The following is a 21,319-nucleotide window of genomic DNA, read 5'->3' as shown; positions in this document are numbered from 1 at the left end:
AGGCTCAACAGGGCCCTCGGTGGTGATGCTTAACCTTGTCCTCTGACAGAGGACCATCGAGACAGAGTCACTCAAACCTCTGCCAAGCTCTGCACCCAAATGAAGCTGTTACCACAGACGCTGAGGCAGGTAGTGCTCATCTCAACTCTGTACAAGTGGTTTATTTAGCCAGTTCTCCAAATTCTTAATGACAAACCACACTAAACGTGTGTTTTCAGTATCACCTATGCTCATAGCTATGTATAAAATAACTACCACAAGGAAAACTAGGTGGTGAACCCAGGAGGAGGAAATCCCCACGACGAGTCGAGAGAACACCAACGGACCGTTGGCTCTTCCCGGCTGAACCCAAGAGCACTTGGCTGGGCTCACTTCCGTTCTAATTTCCAGATTTATTTTTACTTTCCCACATTTTCATTATGAAAATGTTCAAACATATTTAAAAAGTGGAAGAACAGTACAACGAGTGGTCAAGTTTTCTCCACGTGGAGCTCCAACAACTGCTAACATTTCGTTAGATTTGCTTTCTCACTCTCTCTGTAGATCAGACAGAGAGACAGATTTGTTTCTTCTCTGGAGCCACTTGAAGGTGAGAGGCTCCTGCTGCCTCACCGAGTCCTCAGGCACACGTTCCCTAGGAATAAAGGCCCCTCTGCAGCCGCAGTACCATCATCAGCAGACAAGAATGATTTCAGAGCATCGTTGTCCAGGTTATGTTCAGGTAGCACAATCGTTCCGAAAACGTCTTTTCTATCCGGGCCACACACTGTGCTGAGTGACTCTCCTTCCCCGTCTTAGTCAGGGACAGCCTCGCACCCCTTTTATCTGTGATCTTCACTTTTCGAGAAGATCATTGCATTGTCCTGCAGAATATCCCCTACCCCAGAGGCATCTGTTTCTAGGGCCATCATGAAATTCCCTACTATGCACCTCCATTCCCTGTAAACAGGAAGTTTCAGTCTCGAGGCGCGATCACCTTCTGTCAAATGCTTCTCGGCAGCTTCCGGGTGAGGCTGCTGCTTCACGAGGGGCGCGAGCTCCTACTCCTGGTCACTGACGGCACGGCCGCGACCAGCACCACACCCCGAATCAGAAACGTCTGGAGGGGCCGCGGGCAGCCGAGACACCTGGAGGTGCGAACGGCACAGGCGTGGGGCAAGAACAAGGTCAAATCATAACGGAACGTCTGATTCCAGACACTTCCACCTGGGTAAGATGGTGACATCTCCCTAGCAAGTATCTGAAGCCAGAAAGCATGACAGAAAATTCACGACCTGCCTTCGTTCACCCAGGCTGCTCTAACAACACACCACAGGCTGGGCAGGGGCTGGCAAATGACACAAGTTCATTTCTCACAGCTCTCAGTCTCAGTCTCAGGCTGGGAAGTCCATAGTCAAGGCCTGACAGGTTTGCCTGGTGAGGGCTTCCTGGTTCATAGACGGCGCTTCTCACTGGGTCCGCACACCATGGAAGGAGCGAGGGAGCTCTCTGTAGTCCCTTTTCTGAGGGCACAAATCCCATTTATGAGACCCTCACGACCTCCTCACCGCCCAAAGCTCCCCCTCCTAGCACTATCTCCTCGCGGGTGAGGATTCCAACTTGTGAATCTTGGGGAGACACAAACATTACAAAAGCCCATCATTTAATTTTTTTTAAAGGCATTTTTGCTTCTGCAAAGTCTCAAGATAAAATCAAAAGAAAGAGGTCTGAGTCAATCCACACAGTTCTCCCAAAAAGGGAAGTGATCAATTGCCACCACTTTTTATCCGAGACCTGCTGGGTGCCCCGGTCTGCATGACTGATTCTAAAACGCCATCCTCTCCTCTGCCACTCAGAGGTCAGAGTCAGTCCAGAGCTTAACACCAAGGCAGAGCTGACTGAATGACACCAGCTAATCCAGTAAGACAAGCCAAGACTCCTGCCTAAGGCCTAATCCTTCCCCCAGGGAAACATGGAAGGGCCAGACACCTGGCAGCCCTTCCTTCCTGCTCTAAAGCCCCAGAGACACAGCGCCGGCCAGGTGTGTGCCTGGGGCAATGCACAGTAACGTCAGCTGGGCACCGAGTCTGAGAACATGTTATCAAGTAAAAATGAAAACAAGACTGCTGAGAAAAGTTCATGCTTAATCACCTCTGGGCTAAATTCTAAATACAATGTTATTTCAGAGCTAGGTGGAAGTAATTCCTTAAAAATATATATGAACAGTGACTAGCAACCAGGGTGATAAGTACTCAATATGTGTTTGATGAATAGATGAATTTTTAAAATTTATGAAAAGAGCACGCTCTATTTAGGAGAATTCTATTTAATTGGATGTCCTAACTAGACAGTGGTTCCTTCGTGCTGACAGCAGAGTTTGTTTCAGTTAACTCAAAAAATGGTAAGTCACTCTAACAGAAAACCAAAAGGCTTTACAGAGAGTCAAATTATGGTGCCAATTCAACCGTGCATGGCAATTTCACCTTAATATTTAAATTCTCGAAGCACCATACTCAGAAAACAAGACATAACATACATAAATGCATCGACTAAAGCACCATCATCTAGAATTTGACAAAGTTTGACTGTGAGTTTCAAGAAAAGGGCTGATGAGGCCAAGAAGTTCCTTCCCCTCTCCCCTTACCTCCCATTTTGGTGACCAACTTAACGCAGAGAAATTCCTGTTTCAGGTTTGCACACATTGGAACAATCCTGGTATCTATTCCCCCAAGACACCAACAGGCTGAAGTCTGCAGGGTGCACATATTGAAAAATCACAGGAGCACTAGAGTGGCGGAAAGAGGTGCCCGTGAAGACGTCATCCTTTCTAAGACAGGGTCTGATTCCGCCTCCGGGCCCTTTTGCAAAAAGCCATTGGTACAAATTCATAGCCACCAGGAGGAAACACGCAAAAGACCCCACTGCCCTCCTGGCTTCCCAGAAGGCCTCAGAAGGATGAGACATGGAGCCTGCGTGCAATCCTGGACCCTCCTCCCTGCATTCAGTTTGACATGTGTCACTTGTTTGACTGACGGAGGTCCCACAATGGGCACAAGGAGACCCGTCAGGTCAAGAGGGTGCTGCCCGGCTCATGGTCCACACATGCGGACCTGTCAGGTCAGGATGCCCGGCTCATGGCCCACACGTGGGGATGCGTCAGGTCGGGAGGGTGCTGCCCGGCTCACGGTCCACACATGGGCATGCGTCAGGTCAGGAGGGTGCTGCGCAGCTCTCAGTATCAGCCACATATGCACATTCTCCACTGAAGCCACTGCATGAAACCACTGCATGAAGCCACGCTGGAAGCACTTTCTGGCAGGTTTAGGAGGCTCGTGTCCAAGGTCATTAAACACATGGCAAGCTCGCCTTGGAGGCATTTTACTTTGCCTATGACAATGAAGCATTCTCATTGCACTGAATAGAGCACGCTTTCTTGTTCAGTGCCTCGTTGAAATAGGCATTTTGTACCTGTCTTACAGATTACATCAAGGCCCTAATACATTTAGACCCTTGTCTCAGGTACACACAAAGCAGCGGCATCTCTAGAACATGTTTTGGACCACGGGAGGAAACCAAATCGCAGCATTATCCATTGATGTTGCTTAAAGTGTATTTCCAAATGTGTCTCCCGAGCCCGGCCTGTGTTCACGGCTTCCGCTGACCACACGCCATCTGCTGGGCACTCTGTGCACTTTCTCTCACACCCGCCACGTCTGTGGTCCTGTGCCTATCCCGCCACACGTCCCCACGTGGCTAAATCTCCCACACTCACCACGCCTGTGGGCCTGTGCCTATCCCTCCAGGCGTCCGCACCTACCACGTGGCTAACGCACACTTCCTACAGGCGGCAAGTGCCTGAACATCCCCACGGCTGGAGGGGCTTTGGGTAGGTTCTACAGAACCCACAGACAGGCATGGCCACCCCGCCCACGGCCACCAGAGGCTTTGCTTTGTCTCTAGAGGTGCCCTTCGATGAGGCGACATGGCAGATGACCCAGTGTTAGGTAATTAAGACTCAGGAAATCACGGCCGTCTTACCTTTAGAACTCACCTCTCTCCCCAGCACTATATCGCGAAGGGTGGGTCGCCAGAGTTGGGGAAGAGATGCCCAAGGCTCCCTCCTGCCCTGACAAGCTGGGACACTGCTCCCCTCTGTTGGTTTCTCACCGCACCTCAATAAACTGAGCTCACAGCAAGAGGCAGGCATGGGCTGAGTAGAAACACACAGCAGACCCCGGGTGGGCAGGACAGAGGACGAGGGTGCTCGCGGAGACGAGGGTGTGCCCCAGGAAGAACGTGCACGCGGGGTAGAGGGTGCGCGCGGGGAAGAGGGTGCACAGGCCCCGAGAACCTGGTGGCAGCAAGGCCGGTCAAGGCTGAACTCCAACAGAGGCAGCAGCAACGGTGTTGGGCAAGTCACAGAGAAAGCACCACCCAGAGGGGCTGCATGAACCAGCAGCGACCCCAACCCAACGTGCTCATCGGACTGGGCACACGCACACGCTGTGGACACGTGTGAATATGTTCCACTTAACGTGATGTTACATAATAATCAACAATGTTAAACCCACGACTTCATTACATGGCATCTGGCACATTGAGACTTTTTATTCTGTCTCTCTTCCTATACAAAGAAGTGGAAAATAGGTCCAAGATCATTCACAACAAATTATTGCTAATTGAAACAAAAAAAAAAATTCCTACCCTCACCTTGGAGGATCTCAAGGCAACACCTCTTTCTTTGAGGTCATGGTTGGGACCCTCTCCGGACCCCTAGATGGGTCTGAAACTGCAAGGAATCCCCAAATGGGCAGTTTTGGGGCCAGCACAGATGCCAGCCACACATCCAGGCAGGTCTTGGCAGGTTGCTCCGTGACTTCGGCTGGGTCACTAACCTTTTCTTGCACTCAGAACCTGCCAGGAACGAGGGCACTGGACCGCACGTCTCTGCTCCCAAGGATACATCCCCTATGTTCCGCTGCACTCTGGGTTCCATGCCTTAGATCCCAGGCACCTTAAAGTTGACGTTTCCCCACCAGCCCTCATGAAGTTGATACTCAGATAACGTCCTTCCTCTCCCACCTGGTCAGTACCCGGGGAGAAAGGAACCCGGGTCTCAGATTGATTTTCTGCCAGTCCATCGAAAAAACAACTGGCCAGCAGCACTGGTGCACAGCACTGCCAGGTTACCCGTGACGAAAACAAAGCAAAACGAGATATACTCAAGTCAGCTGCGGCAAGTGCTTCTACATCCCTGCTCCAACAAGGAAAGACAGGAGGCCAGGAGTGTGGCTCACGCCTCTTGTCCTTCCTTGTTGGGTCAGGGGTACAGAAGCATTTTGGGAGACTGAGGCAGGACAAATGCTTGAATTTGAGACCACCCTGGGCAACATAGCAAGACTCGTCTCTACAAAAAAAAAAAAAAAAAAAAAAAAAAATAGCCAGGTATGGTATCGTGCCTGTAGTCCCAGATACTCAGGGGGCTGAGGTGAGACGATCACCTGAGTCCAGGAGGCAGAGGTTGCAGGGAGCCAAGATTGCACCACTGCACTCCAGCCTGGGCATCAGGGTGAGACCCTGTATCAAAATAAAGAAAAAACAAAAAAAAAGATAAGAAATACAGGAGACCACTAATAATTCCAAATAGTGCCTGCTAATTTGAAATCTTTTCCAGATATGGTGAAGGAAATCATTTTTCTTCCTACGCCCATTCTAAGGAAACGTTTCTATTTTTCTGCTATACAATGTGGTAACCTGCCATTTCAGATCCTGGCCTCTTTAAGCAGGACTTGCTGGAGTGCCAACAAAGCAGCGCTCTGAAACCTCAGCATCCTCAGCATCACCCTGGAGGGCAGGTGAAGGATGCTGGGCCTCCATCTCCAAAAGTCACACTGGGGTGGGGCAGATCTGGGGTGAGGCAGGGTTTGCATTTCTAGTCTAGGGCCACACCACCCTAAACACGCCCATCTCATCTAACACATACCAGAGGGAGAAGCCACGTAGGGCAAGTCACAGAGCAAGCGTCCAGGCACCAGGTCACCAGTTGTCTATTTAAATGCAAACCCGTCAAACAGCTTAAGTCAAACAGGTTCACCCTCCTAACACATTGGCCAACACAGCTAGTGATAAATATCACTGCTGTTAGACCTTCTGCTCACTGATGACCAGAGCAATGGCCTGAAACATCAAAGCTGAAGGGTGTGTGCCACGGTCAGGGCTCTGAACACCCCCATCCCAGGCCATCTCACACGGGTGCCTTCACTGGCACCGGGGTCTCACAGACCAGCTCCACGCTCACACTTACTGGGACGCAACCACCCTTTCAGCCTTTCATGCATCTGTACCCTACAGCAGTGTTCAAGGGAGGCTAATTTAAGTAAGAAATGTAATACGGACATCTGTGAACTCTTCCTCCATATCCACTGAGTGGCCGTCCAGAAACAGAAATATTAAAAAGAAAAAGAAGATTTAAGAGTCAAACACAGGGCCGGGTGCAGTGGCCCATGCCTGTAATCTCAGCACTTTGGGAGGCCAAGGCGGGTGGATCACATGGGGCCAACAGTTTAAGACCAGCCGACCAACATGGCAAAATCCTGTCTCTACTAAAAATACAAAAATCAGCCAGGCATGGTGGCACATGCCTGTAATCCCAGCTACTAGGGGGGCTGAGGCAAGAGAATTGCTCGAACTGAAAGGCAGAGGTTGCAGTGAGTGGAGGTTGCAGTGAGCCTAGATCATGACACTGCACTTCAATCTGGATGACAGAGCAAGACTCCGTCTCAAAAAAACAAAAACAGGCCAGGCACGGTGGCTCACGCCTGCAATCCCAGCACTTCAGGAGGCCAAGGCGGGTGGATCACAATGTCAGGAGATCGAGACCATCCTGGTTAACACTGTGAAACCTCGTCTCTACTAAAAATACAAAAAATTTAGCAGGGCGTGGTGTGGGCACCTGTAGTCCCAGCTACTCGGGAGGCTGAGGCAGGAGAATGGTGTGAACACGGGAGGTGGAGCTTTCAGTGAGCCTGGATCGCGCCACTGCACTCCAGCCTGAGTGACAGAGAGAGACTCCATCTCAAAAAAAATAACAACAACAACAACAACAAAAACAAAAACACAGAAACTCGTGGAACAAGCCCTTGCCCCACTCCATGTCAGCTGTGCTGTGCCACCCAGGAGCATGCCAAGCTCAAAGAGTCATCCACCTGCCTTGCGTAAACGATGTCAAAACTCAAATCACAGAGACAGAGATTCCCTAGCCCTCGCCATGTGCATGTCACTCACAAGCAGGCATGAGGACCCCCGCAATTCACAGGGAATCCCTCTGGCCATCTGATGACCATCCATTCATAAATAAAAAGCATTAATTCCAGCGGGGTTGCAGAGGTGTGTACATCAATACTTGTTAGTGTTCACAAATGTTCCACTTGCGGATAGAGTGACGTTACAGAATTGGGAAGAACTTCACAGACATACGAGGGGTGCATTTAAGGAAAAAGTGTAAGGAAAAGGTGAGAAAATGGAATATGCTAACCTCTGTCTTTTCATCACCCTCTAAATCTTATGATTCCAGTTCTGTTCATTCTGCAGTGAAAAATAACAAGTGATTCACACTCAGACACAAGGTGGCTTAGGAAACTATGGCTGTTTTACAAAGATGAAACAATTTCGAAGATCAGGATTCCATGAACGTACTTACTTAAAGAGAGAAGAGACTGGGAGTTACACATCAACTTACCAAGGCTGTCCCGAAGTCCAGGAGCCCCTTAGGAGAACAGAGAATGTGCAGTCTCCACAGACCAATGCAGGTGGCTGGGCCCAAGAGTGGGGACGGGTAGGCTGCAGGAGGCTTGAAGAGGGAGCTGTACCACCAGCCTCTCGCAGAAATTCCTAATTAAACCCTGACAGCAACTCTGTTTAGTGAATTGTCTCCTGGTAACTAAGAAGAGTGAAGCTGTTGAAAGCCTACAGCCAACCCTCTGGATAACAGTTGAGATGTATTTTAGAGAAGGAAATGATCCTGTCACAATCCCAGTCCTGCCCACAGCTGCAAGCACGTCCTGGGAGTGCGGCTTCTTGCTCTGTCAGCACCAGAGCCCACTGTAGTGCCACACGGGTTCTGCCCGACCTTCCCACTTCAGGGAGTCTGGGCAGGTGCAGCTGAAACACCCAGGGGGCAACCCCCACCCTCACTTCTCAAAAGTACATGCAGAGGCAGACAGAATGAAACACGGCCCCCAAACCTCAGACGTACGGTTCAGCGGCACGGCCCACCATAGAGCCACATGGGATTTGCCCGACGCCCCCAATTCACAGAGTCTGGGCAGGTCCAGCTGAAACAGCACCTGGGGGGCAACCTCCAACCCCACTTCTCAAAAGTACATGCAGAGGCAGACAGAATAAAACACGGCCCTCGAGCCCCAGACATAAAGTTTGGCACGGGCATCTGTGAAACAAGAACAAAAGTCGCATGGGAAAGTGAGCACAAAAATGAAAAAAAATAACAGAATTACAGTGAAGATGGATGAGATGGGGAGGATTGCGAGGAAGTTGAGAAAGGGACTGAGGACCTGAAGGGGGACATAAGGGCTGGACATTCCCGACAAGGTAACAAACACACCTCTGGATGAGGTTGGACATCATCTTCATTATGGAAATAAAGGGGAAAAGCCTGAAAACATCAGTTTCCTACCAAGAAGCAAAAATCAAACTGGCTTCAGATTTCTCCTCTACAACACTGGGTTCCAAAAGATGAGGATGTGGCATCCGTGGGGTCTTGAGGGAGAGCTGGCACAAACGTCCCAGACCTGCCGTCTCCAGAAGCAGCTGAAACAGCCTCAGATCCAGCAAACTCTTGTCTTGAAAAATCTATCAGAGTATACCCCCTTATCAAAGGGACGCGTGGCTGCAGGGGTTGTGGTGTAAGGCAATTTAGAAATCTTACTCCGTGCAGACCCTAAACTTGGGAGGCTGCTGGTCACACCCTGGGAGGACCTCAGCCAGCGGGAAGCCCTGTGCCTCCTCTCTGCTCCATCTCTAATGCCAAGAAACATTTTATGCATAATATTACGTTATTTCCAATTTGTTAAATTGTATCTATTAAGTCCATAAAGAGACCAAGAAAATGTATAAAAACATTGATGACTTCACGGTGGTATTATAATTAATTTTTAAACAAAACATGTTGTCTAAATTTTCCAGACTGAAAAAATACTCTTTTTAGCAAGAAAGGTGCTTTTAAAGTCACCATAAACAATTATATATCCATCCTACGAACGTGGTCTTAAAATAAAAAGTGAAGAGCAAAAACAGCAGAAGGAAGTGCATGAATATGTTGATAACGTTTATCTCTGAATGGGGGCGCTGTTTTGCCTTCCATTTCCCTATGCTTGAAGTGTCACCTCTGTAATGTAATAATAGAGCAAACACCATAGTTGAGGAAACACTGCTGCCCACTAGGACATAAACCAAGTCTCCTCCACAATGCTGCGACCCCAACCTCTGATTTTATCTTTTAAATCAGCTAGGTTCTCTCCCCTAAAAAGAAGCATATTGTATCATTACTTTTTAAAGTTAGGTGACTTAACAGGCATACAGACTTAAACACCTTCTGGAAAGGTGATGTGTCAAGTTTAACTAAGATTTCTTTTGTTCTGAAAAGAGCAGGGGCACGTTCCCAGGTGAGGGGACTCCAGGAAACACTGGCTGTGTCCGATGGGCCCTCACCTGGAGAAACAAGCGCTCGACGCCTCCACTCTCCACCCGGACTCAGCAGGAAAGGGATGCAGAGCTGAAGACAGACTCATCTATAAAAACCCCAACGGCTGTTTCCAGGAGCTACTCACTGTCCCGTGCCGCTGCACCCTGCTCCCCTGTGCAGGTACCGGAGCTGCTGTCCAGGCTTCCCCAGGCTCTCCACGCCTCCTTCCACCCCACGTCAACCTGCACCACCCAACTACCCACCGTCTCTTACTGACCACCGGGCTCAATTCCCGCATAGCCTGGAAACTGCAAAGCTGCCTGGCAGCAAGAGGGGACGGGCAGCGAACGCACCAGCCAGGTGGCACCTGCTCCCACCAGACTGCAGGGTCACAGCCCCTGCCTCATGGAGCCGTTGTTATGCACAACTACACTGGGAAATCAATGCAGCTTTAGCTTTCCTTTGGTGCTAAATTAACTTTATAACACTTGGTTATAACATACATTAATTTTTACAGCAATTACTAAAATAACAACTCATAATGCATTCATTTACCATATTCAGAAAAGCAACTGAAAAACCAAACACACAGCAGAATTTTATAGGACTGTAGTAGTTTTTGTTAGGTTGTCAAATTATTTTAAGCTCAAAATTAAAGTAATTAAATCTGTGACTCTCAACTGGGGGAGGTGGGCACACACAGAGAGGGGAAGTTAAAATCCTTTTTTTCTTCCAAACCTCACACAGACCCACTCGGCTGGTCATTCCCATTGCTGGAATTATGTCCTGTTCCTTAGGTTAAAAACAACTGCCTTCATGCCTATTAAAAATAATGTTTCTTCCTTTCCTGAGTGATTGTGAAATGAGCCATGGTGGCAAGGTAGGCACGAACCGAGGGAAACTGAGTCCATGCCCACATTTGATGGTGGGCAAGAACAGAAGGAAATTGGGTCCATACCCACATTTGATGGTGGGTGAGAACAGAAGGTAACTAGGTCCACATCTATATTTGATGGTGGGCAAGAACAGAGGGAAACTGAATCCGTGTCCACATTTGATGGTGGGCAAGAACAGAGGGAAAGTGTGTCCAAGTCCACATTTGATGGTTAGCAAGAACAGGGGGAAGCTGGGTCCACGTCCACATTTGATGGTGGGAAAGAACGGGGGAAACTGGGTCCACGTCCACGTTTGATGATGGGCGAGAACACGGGGAAACTGGGTCAAAGTCCACATTTGATGATGGGCGAGACCAGGGGGAAACTGAGTCCACATCCACATTTGATGGTGGGAGAGAACAGGGGAAAACTCGGTCCACGTCCACATTTGATGGTGGCTTTTAATGCACTGCAGCCTGTGTCCCCTTGACCTTCACGAATTTTCAGGTAGTAAGAAAGCAATTTTTCTTACTGGAAAGGAGAAAACTAAGTGGCTGCAAAGTAATATAATTTCCTTAAAGCAAAACAACAGAGAACCAACTTTGACTTTTTCCACATTACCCAGTAATTCTAAGACTAAGGGTTTTGTCATGTTACAGCAAATGCCGTTCATTAGGGGGAAATTGGAAGTCAGAACAGTGTGTGCTATTCAAATTCTCAATGAATAATTAACTCAAATGGGTTCAGAGTGCTACAAAATGAAATTAATTTGTTTTTAGTTTAACCCCAAATCCCCAATCCCTTGCCAAATGATCCGCTATGTATCCTACATAAAGGACAGGGTCTTTCTGGCAGAAAACCATTAACAGCTTTTATTTGCAGTAAGAGAAGCATGCCTTCTTATCAAACAGGTGCATGGCCCCCTTGCGGGGGGGTCACCCATCACCTGCATCCCCGTGTGTCACGGTGTTGCCGCACACCATTAACGCATCAAAATGGAAAAGGAAATGTAAGCAGTGTTTGCTGTCCAAAGTTCACGTCAACAACTCCTTATTATGAAGGCACTTCTGAGCCTTTCCTCCTGCATCTGGGAGCTGCCAGCAACCCAGTTCCAGGAGAGAAAATAGCTCGACACCTCCTGCAGCCCATGGAGTCCTCTTGTTGGGACAAGGTCCCCCCAGGAGAGAGGAGCCCCCAGCAGGGTCAACACTGGAGGTCCTGGGGGTGGGTGGTGCTGGGGAGGCCATGCGGGGAGGGCTGTTCCCTGTTCCCTTCCCCTCAGGAGACAGCTGGCCCAAGGTGACACAGGACCGGATGGGATTTCAGGGTCAGGGACCACGGAGCCCGGGGCTGTGGACCACACCAGCCCAAAGCCACTGCATGCCCCAGACCGGGGCTGTGGACCACACCAGCCCACGGCCACTGTATGCCCCAGACCAACACGAGAAGAGTGCAGACCAACAACATCTTCGTCTACGGTAGGTGTCACGGTTATCGTTCCTAAGAGAGTCCACGGCCACTTCTACCAGGTGCCCTCCACTCTTCCCCTGCCCCAGCTGGTCCCCCTGTGACAGCCGTGTCTTTGAGAACGGGGTGTGGAGCCAGGGGGAAAACACAAAATAAACCACCTGCTACTAGAAACAGCCTCGCTGTCCTCAGGGAGCCGGTCCTGGGGCCAGCCTCGCTGTCCTCAAGGAGTCGATCCCGGGGCCAGCCTCGCTGGACTCAGGGAGTCGGTTCCAGGACCCCATGGACACCAAATCCAGGCACATTCAAGCCCCACAGGTGGACCTGCCGAACCTGCGTGTACAAAGAGTCGGCCCTCCGACACGCGTTTCACATGGCAGGAACACTGTATTTTCTGCGTGTACAAAGAATCAGCCCTCCGACATGCGTTTCACGTGGCAGAACACTGTATTTTCTCCCTGAGTTTGGTTGAAAAAATCCACCTATAAGTTGACCCGCAAAGCTCAAGCTTGTGTTGGACAATAGTCAACTGTACGCAATTGACACTGATTCCTACCAACAATATCCAAATCTTACCATGACCAGCACGATAAAGAGAATGAGCAAAATTTAAAAACTAAAGCAGAGTTTTTTCCTGCTAGTTGGGGCACTGCGTATCCCCTGTGGGAAAGACAACACTGGCCGCTGACCAAACTCCATCGGCCTCTTCCTCCGTCCTGAGGGCATCTTCCTCCATCCTGACAGCAGCCTGGGCTTACCTCAGTCCCAGGGCGGGGGAGGAGGACGCACTGTGCACCCTCCCAGCTCTCCTCCGCCCCTTCCCTCAGGCTGGCCCAAGAGCAGCCTGAACAGTCAGGTGCTGGGAACACCGAGCTGCCCCTCCTCGGCCCACAACCTCAGGCCACCTGTCTCATTTGTGACGGAGAAACAGAGCTGCAGCTGCAGGCGGGAGGCGGGACACGCTGGGATCTACCCATGGCCAGGCCGAGCTACTCTGATCACTCAAGCTTCACTTTCATCACTTGCTCTACCAAATAAACTAGAATAAAATATGCCACTTCCTCCTTTGCACACACTCCCAAGCCTCCCATCCCACTTCCCGGCGCTGACCCCATAAGAACACTTTCTGTGCCTTTCCAGGTATTTTCTATCCTCCTCAAGCACAGAACCACATTCAGAGTGAATTTTTTTTTTTTTTTTTTTTTTTTTTTTTTTTTTTTTTTTTACAGAAATGGCACCAGGGCAGATGATTTTTTTTGTACCATTTCTTTGGTTTCTTGGGCATTTTCCGCACCAGGACAGATGGGTTCTGCTCTCCTTCCTCCCCACCGAAGGTTGCCTCACAGCAGCCACACACAGAGCCGTAAGCCCTCGCAAGACTGTGGGTGTCTCGGGGTGCCCCACGTCCCCAAAGACCAAGGGGTCACAGATCCACACTGTCCAACAACACTTCAGACATGGCCTCGAGCCTGGGAACCCTGCTGGCCAGCCCAGGCCAGCAACAGAATAGAGGTGTGAGAGGTAACATTTGCACTTCTTAAAAAAAAAAAAAAAGGCAGATATTCAGTGCCACATTTAAAATGATCATGGCGGCCAGGCACAGTGGCTCATGTGTGTAATGTAAGCACTTTGGGAGGCCAAGGTTGGCAGATCCCTTGAGGTCAGGAGTTCAAGACCAGCCTGGCCAACACGGTGAGACCCCTGTCTCTACTAAAAATACAAAAATTAGCTGGGCATGGTGGCAGGCACATGTAATCCCAGCTACTTGGGAGGCTGAGACACAAGATTCTCTTGAACCCTGGAAGCAGAGGTTACAGTGAGCTGAGATTATGCCGCTGCAATCCAGCCTGGGTGACAGAGCAAGACTCTGTCTCAAAAATAAAAATAATAAATAATAACAAAAGAAAAAATATATATGCATTCCTAGTCCCTTGGAGCTGCAGCAACAAAGCTGGTGATATATTTTGGGTGTTTCTAATCAATGTTTTCCATGAGCTACACTGCAAGTCTCAACCTTGACCCTGCTACAGTAATCATCTATTACAAATTAAAACAAGAGCCATAACTCTGTCTCCTACTAAAATATTCTAACTGAGACATGTTAACAGAATACATTTCTTTGGGTGAGAAAGTATCCACCAGGGTGGGGAACAGACGGCCCACCGATTGTGCTGTGGCCCTAACCACCAAGGACTCATGAATCATCCACAGCAAGGCTGGTGACTCAAAAAGAACACTAAATTGCTCTTTGACATCAATTCTTAAACCTTGAGAAACCAAAGTTCTCTTTGTAACAGACTTTAAAAAGGATGAAGTCAGAAGTAGCTCAGCAGAGATGCACCAACTCTTACCTGGGAGAGACACTCCTTGCTAATCACGTCTGGATTAACGGATGTGCTAAAAGCATCTCTTCCAACAGAGACACAAACTGAAAACAGGAATGCCATGAACACCTTCCCCAGATAACCCAGTCCTCACCCATCCACCCCTCAGGAGGTCCCCAGACAAGTCCAATAAGGAAATGACCCCACAGCAGATTCAGGTGCAGGCAGTGAGGGTAGTGGCGTCAGGGAATTCCGCCGTAAACCTTGGCAGCACGCAGGGAGGTGTACCCAGCTGGACAGGTGAAGTCAGAAGTGCAGGATGATCTGGCCATTCCAAATAAGCAGGGCATAACAATTTTGTTAAAATGAAACCCAGCCTTTGAAAAGGCCCGGACTTCCCACAATGTGTGGTATTTATAGTGTGGAGGGCACTGTAGAGAAGTTATCAGAGGGTTCACGACGGCAAGATCCACGGAGGCTCTGCCATGTGCCAGGCATGAGACAACAATTCACACAAAACACCTCATTTCACCCTACACAGAGTCCACAGACTGCTCCACAGTCTCCCAGGTAAGAGTTGGTGCATCTCTGCTGAGCTACTTCTGACTTCATCCTTTCTCAACTGCTTCATGTTTCACCCTACACAGAGTCCACAGACTGCTCCACATTTCACCCTACACAGAGTCCACAGACTGCTCCACATTTCACCCTACACAGAGTACAGAGACTGCTTCACAGAATACTACCAAAGGGGACCATCAAATGATCCCCAAGAAGTAATGAGCGCCTTAAAAGTAAGAAAGCCAACCTCCTCCCCCTCTATTAACTTCCTCTCCTCATTTCCGCAGAACCAAAGAAATATGAAGGGCCAGTGACGCCCCACTGAAGAACGCTCTCCTGGTGGTTACACTCTGTACATAGGGAGAACAACACTGCTCCGTGCTGCATGAGGCTACTATTCTATACTACACTAGTACGATCTGTTTGTTCTATTCTATACTATTCCATTCTCTATGATAGAATACTACAGCTTCACTCCATACTATAAAACGCTGTACTATCTGTTCTATTCTATTCTATTTTCTTCTATACAGAAAGGAGTTAGCCAGCTTGCTTTAGGCAGACAGTAAGGGAAGGGTCCCAGAGAGCCTCCAGCCCATGTTTTGTGCAGATAGGGGGACTTGCACGGGGGGGCCCTCCTAAACATGCTCACAGCAGACTAAAGGTCCCCATGCACACGAGGGAATGGGGTGGAACCACCAGATATTTGCTCCTTAGACAGCGAGACCAGCCCCATCAGCTTCTATATAAAAGCCCTTGTAGTCAACTGGGAAGGGGGCGACCAGCAATCTGCTCTCAGGACCCCTCTTTTCGCTGAGAGCTTAACTTTTAGCTTAACGAGTTCCACTGCACTCACTCTTCGATGTCCCCGTGCCTGTTTCTTCCTGGTCATTAGACAAGAACCTGGACCCAGCTGAGCTAAAGAGCAAAACTCCTGCATCAGTGCTACAGAACACTATCCTCTCTGTTCTGTGCCATGCGACTCTACTATTCCACACCACACTACGTAATATTAATACTATGCTGTGTGTTCTAATCTAGATTGTATTATGCTATGCAATACTACGTCATTAGTTCAACTGTATACTCTACAATACTATCCCACTTGTTCTATTCTAGACCATGTAATACGATTTTTCCTATTGTATACTATACTACATAATGTTACACTGTTTCTTCTGTTCTATGCTACCCTATATAACATTATGCTATTTGTTCTATTCTGCGCTACTCTATATAATTATATTCTGTTTGTTCCATTCTATACAACACCTTGCATCATTTTACCATGTTCTACGATACAAGAGTAGAGTCAGTTATACTTTCATAATCTTTTCCAAGCTCTTACCCAGTAAGAAATGTGATGTTTTACTATGCCTCACATAAATGCACATTTCATGATAATCAATGCCACTTCCTATGGTTGTAGAATTCTGTCTCTATGATTCTACTGATACGGCTTCTTTGGGCTTTTCTTTAAGTCCTTTGCAGTGTCTGGTTTCCTAGTGAAAAGATGACTAAGGTCCCGATAAGATCCTACAAAACCAGCATTCACACAGGCTCACCTGTGTGCACTCTGCTGGACTCCGTGTTGAAGGAGTGACAGGAAGACAGACGGCTGTCGGTGGATGGAAGGCAACAAGCACAGAGTAGATTCCAGAACTGAGACATGTACCAAGGCTCTGGCACAGCTGAGGGTCGATCCCAATTCTAGCCTCTCACAGAAAGGCAGAGGGGACTTAGCACAAAGAGCACGGAACTTTGCTTTAATAAAGCAAATGCTTACCATCCACTGTGAGGAGCTCAAGGAGAAATGGCAGTAGGCTCTACTAATGATACTGCTTTAAAAAATGGAAGGGAGAGGGTACATTTTCACATGGGCCATGTGGAAAGTTGGCTGGACCTGCCGCTGGACCTGACACTGGACCTGCTGCTGGACCTGCCCCTGGACCTGTCGCTGGACCTGCCGCTGAACCTGTTCCTGGACCTGATGCTGGACCTGCCGCTGGACCTGATGCTGGACCTGACGCTGGACCTGCCCCTGGACCTGCCACTCGGTCTGCTACTGGACTGCTAACAAATGCTGCAGATTTTTATGTAGAAAAAAGTACAATGCGTCTGAGAGCAGCTGTCCCAGCTCTGGATGAAGCCGGCAGAAAAAGGAAGCAGCAGAGACGCTGGTATCATTCAGTGGGCAGAGTCAATGACCCTCCTCTAAGTCCAGCAAAGCTCAACCTGCATGTCTGCAACTAGAAATACCAATCATAAGCCAGACCTCCTGGCAAATACCATTGACCTGCTGTAATTCTGTGTGGTGTATTATGTCCCATGTACAGGAAATCTTTCACAAAGCCTTTAACCAGGAAGTACTAACATGACTTTTAATGCAATATAACAGCTTTGCACCCATTTAACATATATTTAACCCCAGTGGTATATTTAAATATATATTTTATAGAACATCAGGCATGTTTACCTAATGGCTCGAACTTTCACAATGTCTCTCTCCCTGAGAGGACAGCGGAGGATCCCATGCACTGTCTCCAGGAACATGCCCCTCCCAGAGAGGATTCACAAATCAAATGTGCACATGCATGCATGCACAGACACATATCACACACACACACACACACATGGACACGCACACCTATATGCAATACATACATTCACACATGCACACACGTTCACATAATCACATAATACCACCACATAACAGACGCGTACACATACACACAACACTCAAACACACGCACACAAACATACAACACTCAAACACACACGCACAAGCATACACACAACACTCAAACACACATGCATATACATACACATTCTGACACACATACATACGTAAGTGTGTAGACATAACATGCACAAATATACATGTATAACTATATACACATGAGCATCCATGCATGCCTACTTGCACATATGTGCAGTCGTGCCTAAACACGTAACACATGCACACACATACATGCAACACAAATACACATGCACACATATACACATGCATGCACATGTACATTACACACAAAGGCACACATACATGCACAACACATATACATGCAATACACACTTTCATACACATAAATGCAAACACACATACATATATACATCCCTCAAAGACCCCATTATTCAATTCTAAACAAAGTGGTTTATCCCCCAAATGTACCTTCCCGTAATTAATAAGCTCTACTGCACATTTCTTGTTTCAAATAATGAGGTCTCACACACAGCACACACACATTTATACTCCAATACGTGTGAACATATAAATAGAAATAGGCACACGGGCACGAAGACCCTCTTCTGTAAAGGTATTCTCAAACTTGAACTGAACGAATTCTGCTAATTATAGTCAGAGTCAGCAAAGATATATATTTGACCTCGGAATGAATATACTCGTTCTTTTCGTTACCCCTGGCAACAGCAAGAATGTAAAACAGTTGTGCGATATCATGTCACTTATTCAATCCCACTTCCTGGGATCTGACCCACTTGGAATAGCGTTTCTGTCTGAGTGGTTTCCTTCTGACTAAAATCATGAGACGATTCCTTCTCTTCCTGCTTTCTCTTTCCCAGGCCTTTTCACTGCCCTTTCATCATCTCAGAAATAAATCATACTTGTCAAAATGGAACGCAAAGAAACAGCCTTAGGAGAGAATCCCACAATGGAATGGACCCAAGAGAGGAAAAAATATTCTTTTTGAAAATGTACAAAAGGAAAAGTCAAGAGGCCTGGGTTCCCTCTCATGACAGAAACAGACGTCAGCATAGCAGGTCGCTCAGCACAGTTCAGCTCTGTGTATGAAACAGAGATTCTAGTCCTTGTCCCTGTTTCAAGCTCTGTGTATGAAATAGATTCTAGCCCTTGTCCCTGTTTCATGATGTTGCAGTGAAGGTAACAAAACAGACAAAGGGCACAGGCTGCAGAAAAGGATTTTAAAAGGATGACTTTTAAAATGTGAGCCTGCTTTTCAAGGGCACAATGAGGACATTTTCAAGTATATTAAAGCTGATTTATAAGAGATAGGTATAAAGACTCTACAAGGTCGTTAGACTTTAGACTTACAAAGAAAACAAATCACATTCTCCTAGCATCACCAGTCAGGTGTTCCACAAATACTAAGAATAGCCACTGCAACGGGGTCCACTATGAGGGGTCAAAACATAACCCATGAAGCATGGCCGAGAGCTCCTATAACCTGATTTCTAGGAATCTAATTTTAAACATCCTCACAGCTAGCACATCACAAAAATACAGAGCTCCAAATGCTGTAACACAAGTGCTAACAACACCTAGCCAAAAATATACGAGGCATTTCAGGCAAAAATCCCAGAATCAGAAGAACACAAGTTTTCTAAGTTCTTCAAAAGCCGGTGCTGGTTGAGGCTCCTCTGCAGACTTCAACAAAAGACACGCTAGAATTAGCCATTGACGGTAACCCTGAGTCAACACGCACAGTGTTCGGAAAAGCACAAGGCCTGCTCCGGCTTGAGACCCCTGGGAACTTTCTCTGGACCGCACCGAGTGGACGACTTTGAGAACTCAAAATAACCAACAACCAGTCCATGAACAGAGAAAGAAGACTGCAGCCTCCCTGGGGACCTGGCTCCATGCCTGCCCCCTTTCTTCCGGATACCTTTGCCCTTCCTGGCTCCCTCCTCCACCTGGAGATGCTCTGGGTTCAGGCCCCTCTCCAGTTGTGTCTCGGTCCACAGCTGGCTACCTGTGTGAAGCACCAGGCCTTGAAGGACCATCTCCACCTGCTTCCTGCACTTCCCACCCACTTCCACCATGACACCCAGGCTCTGGCTGCTCTCAGGGATCAGGGCCGCCAGGCTCCCCCACAGGCTCCAACTGGAGTCCTGCCCCCTGGTTTTCAGCAACACTTGGGACTTTCTCCTGGAAACTCTCGGCTCTGGGCTTTAGTGAACTGCGCCATCCAGCTCTTCTCTGGATTCTAAGCAGGGCCTTCTCTGGGTCTTCCAACCCTTCCTCCATTTCCAAATGTGGGCTTTCCTTTGGCCTCCTCTCTCCAGACATGCACGCCTCACACTCTGGCTACTTGACCTGCACTTCTACCTAAGAGGCTCCCAAATGCTCCCTGCTCCAGATTTTCCCCAAGCCTCCTCCTGTATTTCCAAACTTGCAGCTTGCAGTGGTGTCTCTAAGTATCTCTGAGTCAGGTCCACACTTGCTTCTCCTGATTTCCGGCAAAGCGCAACGGCGACCTCGGGGTGCAGACTCGCAGCTTCATCCGCCTTCCTGTACTCCCTCTTCCCCTCCTGACCGAGGCACCGAATTGCTCAGCTCACTGGCTGCCTTCTCTCCTCCTCCGGCCACGGCGAGTGCCCTGCATGAGCCTGCCCTGTCACCCCCCGGCTCCACGGCATGCCGCACATCAGAGACACGATTCTCTCCGAAACCCTCAGTGGTTCCCTAGTATCCCACAGGTAAGGACTTCCACATTCTGGCCCCAATCTAACTTTCTGGCCTCAGATATGCACATGCATATTTTATCTGTGCAAAGAGAGTACAGGCCTCACACCCGCTCTCATTCCTGGGCTCCTAGTTCCTCTTAAAGGTGCTGTATGAGGTACCTATGCACTTTCCAAACACTAACTGAATATGCGCTTGGAGAACACTTACTTGATAATTTTGTGGCATTGCCGGATAACGTGGACAAAGTGAGAACTACGCAGGTGTGTGGACGCTGCCTTGCCCAGACCTCACTTACCCAGACACTCCCAGATGCTCAAGGTGACCAGCCCTATTGGCGCACAGGCAGGCGCAGGCTGCACCCCCACAGCTGGGCCCCGCGAGCTGAACTATAATTACGAAGCAGTTGTTTGCTCCTAAATCTGTTTATGCTGGTGCATTTGTTACACATTACTGAAACCAACAAAGTATGACTCCAAAGAGAGAATAATTGTATGAAAACTAAGTTGGATGCCTTTCAAAGACTTAATATAGGGGAATTTTTTTTTTCATTTTAATCTTTTTAAAATTGCTATCAAATTAGGTATGGGCAAAAAATATATACAATGTTTGAGGAAATAATTTTTAACGGTTTCATATCTAACATACCTTGCTTCTCTTGTGTTGCCTATTCTCTTCTAGAAGAATAAAAACTGTGGCAGGCCTGCGATGGCTGTGGTTGAGGAAAGAGGCCACAGCCACAGCCAGCAGAACCATGCTCAGCAGCAGCCTAGCCCCGCGTGGAAGAGGCGTGAACACTCTCGGGAGAGGTGGATGTGAACTAACGGTTCCCAGCTCTGACCTCTTTATCTGAATGCGGTGATTGGTTTTATCTGAATGTCAGACAAAAGGGTGTCTACGTCCAGGAAAGACTCTAAACACTCTGGACGCTGCTGTGGCAGATGGTGACCGTGACCCAGTGATACCACTCTCC

The 21,319-nt window shown here is 48.3% G+C and overlaps 1 long non-coding RNA gene and 1 pseudogene across 1 annotated transcript in view; one reads left to right on the top strand and one right to left on the bottom strand.

Moving 5' to 3' along the window:
• The window catches only part of LOC135965232 (uncharacterized), a 50,641-nt gene that overhangs the window by 4,018 nt on the left and 25,304 nt on the right, over nucleotides 1-21,319 (bottom strand). The gene's annotated exons all lie outside the window — the stretch shown is intronic.
• On the top strand, nucleotides 11,702-21,310 carry LOC135965230 (uncharacterized; annotated as a pseudogene).

Source organism: Macaca fascicularis, chromosome 10, assembly GCF_037993035.2.
Source record: "Macaca fascicularis isolate 582-1 chromosome 10, T2T-MFA8v1.1".
Lineage (NCBI taxonomy): Eukaryota > Metazoa > Chordata > Mammalia > Primates > Cercopithecidae > Macaca > Macaca fascicularis.
This window is presented reverse-complemented; position numbering and strand designations above follow the sequence as displayed.